Here is a 7002-nt window from a genome sequence, read left to right as displayed (position 1 = left end):
AGACGTATGACACAATTGAATATATATATATGTATAACAAAATCACGAATTGAATATCATCTGAGCACGTTCGAAGTCCGTGAGTTCCGCAGCGCCCCATTCTGCTCTCACGATGTCTAATGACTGCTGAGGTCGTTGATATGGTGTACCTGGCAGCACAATGCACCTCATCTGAAAAACGTCTTTTTGTAATACCCTACGTTGCTTGAGTAATTAAAATTTTTTTCAGTTGCACGGAATAGGACGTTTTGAACTGAAGGGCTAAGGTATTTTTCCGTATATGTGTATTTTTGGTTTATTTTATCATATTGTATAATACCGGATTGTACTTTGCGAGAAGTTTGATGGTTGCATAAATGTTTCCTCTGTTTGATTCTCCTATTTTCTCCCTACGACTCCGAAAAGCTGTATTTTGGATTCCATTATTATCGCTATATTCAAAACTAGCTCAAGCACCTATTTTTAGACAATCTCACTTTTCCTTACTTATAAATACATACCGGCGTCAGCTGTGTTTTTCGTACACCACGAATTGAATACAATACATGACTTAGGGTGAGCATATAGTTTCGTGTGACACTATGCTTTTGGTTAGCCACCCCCAATGTCGACAATTTCCCTTCAAGATGAAGGATTTTGTCAAACGAAGAACTTCTTAGTTTCATCATTTACATCATTTGAATAGTTTGCGATATTAACAGGCCTAACTACATTTATGGCGATTTTACTACAATTTTCTTTTTCGCCTTGATAATAATTTGCTATTATAACGTTTCACTTCCGAGTAGCATTCACTTGTGACGCTCAGTACTCCTGTAACCGTTGTGCTAAACTGAACAGATTACCCCTTATTACACCATTACTTCTTATTGGATAACTAACACCGTTGCCAAATAAAGATATGCCAAAAGTTAGATGTTCAGAAAAATGCGCATTATACAGTTTCGGGTGCTGATCCGTGTTGATCTGACTATTTCTATGCGTTTGACTTTACTGTTTATTGTATACGTGTTTGTTTTTATACTTGCATATATGTTTATTTTAATTCTTAATAAAATAATAATCTTTACATTCTGCGTGTCGCTAAAGTACCAAGCCGTCCCGCTTTGCAGGTCCTAACGTTACACCCCAACACAGGCCGCACGCTTCGGAGGTCTACTCAGTCTGAAATGAGTACCGGGGCCAACCTTGGGTCCAAAGCAACTCACTGACCACGTGTCCGCCCACACGAGAGCCTCTGTGACAGGCCCCGGCCTGCAAGGGCTATCGCGCTAGTGGATTTGGATTATAAGGATAAATTACTTTAACGAATATTCTCAAAACGTGTAATCGTAGCATTAATCGATTCTTTCTGAATTAAATTGTCTTTTGTCGACTTCTAATTTACTAAAAAGTGCCAGTTAAATCTGTATCTGGTGTTGTATACTTTAAACAATTCACATGCACAGTGACTGCAAGAGGCAACGATGTTATCAACACGTTACTAAAAGAAAATAACATATTCAAAGTAAAATGAAAAAAATCTTCATAAATCAGATAGTTTTACTTTATTGGAGTAAGAACTGTGCAAATATTTATTTGTGAACAGAAATACAAAGTAACTCAGTTTACGTTCCAAATAGTAAGCATGACTTATTAACTTTCAGTAGAAAAAAAAAAACAACGCTTCCTTTCTTAGGTAATTTGCACATATGAATTTGCTTGCAGTTTTGGTAATATCAATATTTTTAGTAATTTCTTTACGAAAATGCAAAACTGCCAAATCGTTGAATCTTTTTGTTTAAATCGTCTAAGTGGTGAAAACGGCTGCTCAGCAAGAAGCAATAGGTATAATTAAAATCATCCGAACAAACGTCACAAATTCTGTGAGCAGTTCACGCATTCTCTACTTAAAATGTTTGTAATGGCTGACAATTTGGCCACTTTCCGTTTCTTCATTCTGCACAGATCTAGAAACATGTTCCTATACAAAATTAGCTTGTCTTTATCACAGTCTGCCCCCATAAAACTGCAGGATTCTATCAGCAGCAATTTGACCTATATTAAAAGCGTCAAGTTGTGAAATAAGCTCCAGAATCTTTGAGTCAAATGTCTGATTTATCGAAGCCACAGCCACATCAATTATTTCAAAAAATATTTTCGTGTACATTTCCTCCGTAGTTTGATATGTGCGAGGATCACTATCTTAGTTTTGGCATCTTCCTTTTTCTTGGCAAAACTGATTCATCAATGTTAAGTACCTCCGCTTTCCTAATGGTTTCATTCCATAACTCAAAAAAACTTCCTGTGTGAAGCTAAATCTCTAGACAAAATTTCCACCAATGTTTAGATTTCTCGGCATGACAATGATTTCTTCTGAAAAGAACAATGAAGTTGCTCAATTCGGCCGAAAACTGAAGATGGCACTTTCAGTAAAACAAGAAATCTGAATTGACGCAGGTTTGTAAACTATCGCCGGGCGCGGTGGCCGTGCGGTTCTGGCACTGCAGTCCGGAACCGCGGGACTGCTACGGTCGCAGGTTCGAATCCTGTCTCGGGCATGGGTGTGTGTGATGTCCTTAGGTTAGTTAGGTTTAAGTAGTTCTAAGTTCTAGGGGACTGATGACCTAAGATATTGAGTCCCATAGTGCTCAGAGCCATTTGAACCATTTTTTTTGTAAACTATCCACTAGCCTTCCCACAGACTTCCAACAATTTCAAGGGAAAATCATAATTACTTCCATCGATTTTAGTGACTGTGCCGACATACCACCTCGTAGGACAGAATGGTCGCACAGTCAGTTTGCGAATGTTTTTTTCTACAACACCATCTTCGTTGTCTTCTTATAGCGATTGAAAAACTGCTAGCCTCTTTGGTGAATGTCTTACAAATGATATTATTCAAGAAGAATCACCAGAAAGTCTCGCATATAATTAATAACTTGCATCGCATCTCAGCATGGCATTTATCACCCACAAGTGTGGAAACAGACGTTGGGGAGCTGCTAGTTGATATATAGAATATCATTTATAAAAATTGCAAGTATTTACTTATTTACACTGTAAGGGCGGAAAGACTGAAAGAGTTCTGGGGGTTTATGAATGTCAGTTATCGTCAACTGCTAGGCTACAGCAGTACAAGATGGTTGACAATCGAGGAATCGAAAAACAAAATGCCTGCCTTGCAGAGACAATATGTTGTTAAGACTAACTTATAAGAAAGATAAAGAAAAGGAAATAAATTAATTTTGTCAGTTTTAAGGCTGCATCGACGTTGAGGGAACTTTACGACGGTGATCAAACTGCTCACACTAGCTTTTATTCCTATCCATTTATTCGATAATGTAGCACTTAAATATTTGGTATTTTGGTGGAAGCAGTTTTCAGATTATAAATCACTTTTTTGGGCCTGTTTGAAAAAGGAGTTAAGAGCAGTGACATAGAATCAAGTATACCGTTCATTTCAGAAAGACAGCTGTGTATAAATTGATAGTGCACAACTGTCTCATGAATATTGTATTGCTAATTAAATTACTGGAACGTTCAAGTAAGATGTATTCAATAGATGGGTTGGAATAATTATAAAGTGTGAAAGGAAGCATGCTCAAAACTAAAAGTGCGGCCTAAAATTATAGAACTTGTTCTGTGTATCCTGGGTTCGAAATCAGGAACTGGAGGTGATTCTCAAGTGTAACCTAAGCATTTCCTGAGCAGTCTTGTACGACAGATTGTTACAAAGTAAGCAGCTGTGTGAGTAAATTCGCTCAGGTGTAAAATACAAACAAAATTCTAATGATATGAAGTATTTGTAAGTGTACTTCACTTAGAGTGTTAATAAACAGTGTTATGATCCAAAGCGCATTTATTCATTATCGTTTTTCCGTCATCCTAATGTCCTGTTAACACAGTAGTTCAGAAATTATTGATCAGCTGAGCACAACCTTTTCAAATGTCCCCTTTTTAAACGGGAAAAATTGCAGGCTTAGACCACAGTTAGTGTCGCATGCACTCTGAATACGTACTGGACTCGTACTAGTGCAGGAGTTATCAAGCCATGCGCCGCAGCTCCCAGGGGCAGTGGTTTCATGAAGATCATAATGTAGTTTATTTTTAAGTAAAGGAACAACGTGTCCGCTAGTGGTGATATTTAGCGGGCTGTCAAGGAAGTGGTGTTACTATATCAGTCTATTCGTGTTACACCATTCTTTTGTTTTTGTCCAGTAACAATCAGTTTGAGGGTTAGTTTCATTGGGTCAAGCACATGGTCCGATTCCACCGTCTGCTATGACCCATGACATCCTGCGTGACGTTACGAATTCTTTGCGAAGAATGTAAGCGGCCGGTTATTAAATGTCAATGGTTGTCTTAATTACTAGTGTAACCTATGTTGTTTGTAAAATTTTCATAGTTCAAATAGTCGTGAGTGAAACAAATAGTAATGTTATTTATAACTTTGGGTTTTACAAATATTTCGCTGTTTATTTCGAATTTGATGTCACTGAGGTGCTGCATATATGAGAAATCGATTATTCTTATAGAAGTTTTGTTGACTTTGCTGGCGACTCAATCTTGTGATCTGTTTTTGTTTTTGTTATTTGGTCTGTAGTAATGGTTTAGTTGAATTGCATCGGGTCTTTAGTATTTGTTGGTTCTTTATTTGTGTTCGGTTTTTGACCTGTGAACTTTTGTTAGCAGTGCGAGTCAAATTTTTATAATGTATCTTCTTTCGGTTTACTCTGAAGGAATTTGTGTTATTTTTCGATTAAGTAATTTTTTTGTGTGGTGGGGGCCAGGGTGTCCGGTATCACTGTCTTCGTTTGAACTATATAGGTGTAGCGATTCTACTTGTTGATTTTGATTCGTGACGGAAACCCGTTGTGCTGTGTGTAGTCTTGGATGCTCGATGTTTTCCAAGGTGAGTGTTGAAGTAAGCGGGGACGTTACTTCTGTGGTGGATGATTGTGTTTTTGATTACTTGTTTACTAATGGTGTCGAGTCTTTCGTAGTAGTATGTCATTTAATTACTTTTTCGTTTTTGAGCTCCTAGCTTTCGTTTTTAATTTGTTCCTGCTTTAGATCGAATTTCGGTATTATGTTGGGTATGGGTATTTTTGAGCCAGTGTGTGCGTCGTGATTACATGAGAGTGGTTTGTGTGGTAAGGTTCTTTCGGGCGATTTTGTGTGTGTGTGTGTGTGTGTGTGTGTGTGTGTGTGTGTGTGTGTGTGTGTGTGAGTTAGAGATAGAGGGGGCGGGGGGTGTTATTGTGTGTCTTTCTCTGTGCGTATGTGCACGTGTACGTTCGTATCTGTGGTTTGTAGTATCCTTGGTAGCCAACCTAGATTAACTAGGCATACACTATGCTTGCTACGTTCGTTTTTATGCTTTTCTTTTATTCTGAGACTGTATTTTGTTTGTTGTTGTTGTTGGTGTGCCGGCCAGTGTGGCCGTGCGGTTCTAGGCGCTTCAGTCTGGAACCGCCTGACCGCTACAGTCGCAGGTTCGAATCCTGCTTCGGGCATGGATGTGTGTGATGTCCTTAGGTTAGTTAGGTTTAAGTAGTTCTAAGTTCTAGGGGACTGATGACCACAGATGTTAAGTCCCATAGTGCTCAGAGCCATTTGAACCATTTGTTGTTGTTGTTGTTGTTGTTATTGTTGTTGTGGTTGTGGTCTTCAGTCCTAAGACTGGTTTGATGCAGCTCTCCATGCTACTCTATCCTGTGCAAGCTGCTTCATCTCCCAGTACTTACTGCAACCTACATTCTGTGAATCTGCTTCGTGTATTCATCTCTTGGTTTCCGTTTACGATTTTTACCCTCCACGCTGCCCTCCAATACTAAATTGGTGATCCCCTGATGCCTCAGAAGATGTCCTACCAATCGGTCCCTTCTTCTTGTCAATTTGTGCCACAAATTCCTCTTCTCCCCAATTCGATCCAATACCTCCTCATTAGTCATGTGATCTATCCATATAATCTTCAGCATTCTTCTGTAGCACCACATTTCGAAAGCTTCTATTCTCTTCTTGTCCAAACTATTTATCGTCCATGTTTCACTTCCATACATGGCTACACTGCATACAAATACTTTCAGAAACGACTTCCTGACACTTAAATCTATATTCGATGTTAACAAATTTCTCTTCTTCAGAAACGCTTTGCTTGCCATTGCCAGTCTACATTTTATATCCTCTCTACTTCGACCATCATCAGTTATTTTGCTCCCCAAATAGCAAAACTCCTTTACTACTTTAAGTGTCTCATTTTCTAACCTAATTCCCTCAGCATCACCCGACTTAATTCGACTACATTCCATTACCCTCGTTTTGCTTTTGTTGTTGTTCATCTTATATCCTACTTTCAAGACACTGTCATTCTGTTCAACTGCTCTTCCAAGTCCTTTGCTGTCTCTGACAGAATTACAATGTCATCGGCGTACCTCAAAGTTTTTATTTCTTCTCCATGGATTTTAATACCTACTCCAAATTTTTCTTTTGTTTCCTTTATTGCTTGCTCAATATACAGATTGAATAACATCGGGGAGAGGCTACAACCCTGTCTCACTCCCTTCTCAATCACTGCTTCCCTTTGATGCCCCTCAACTCTTATAACTGCCATCTGGTTTCTGTACAAATTGTAAATAGCCTTTCGATCCCTGTATTTTACCCCTGCCACCTTTAGAATTTGAAAGAGAGTATTCCAGTCAACATTGTCAAAAGCTTTCTCTAAGTCTACAAATGCTAGAAATGTAGGTTTGCCTTTCCTTAATCTTTCTTCTAAGATTATGTGTTCGAACATTTCTACGGAATCCAAACTGATCTTTCCCACGGTCGTCTTCTACCAGTTTTTCCATTCTTCTGTAAAGAATTCGCGTTAGTATTTTGCAGCAGTGACTTATTAAACTGATAGTTCGGTAATTTTCACATCTGTCAACACCTGCTTTCTCTGGGATTGGAATTATTATATTCTTCTTGAAGTCTGAGGGTATTTCGCCTGTCTCATACTTCCTGCTCATCAGATGGTAG

The sequence above is a fragment of the Schistocerca serialis genome, chromosome 2 (genome assembly GCF_023864345.2).
Source record: "Schistocerca serialis cubense isolate TAMUIC-IGC-003099 chromosome 2, iqSchSeri2.2, whole genome shotgun sequence".
In the NCBI taxonomy this organism is placed as follows: Eukaryota; Metazoa; Arthropoda; class Insecta; order Orthoptera; family Acrididae; genus Schistocerca; species Schistocerca serialis.
The sequence above is the reverse complement of the archived record's forward strand: the minus strand, read 5'-3'. Positions refer to the sequence as shown.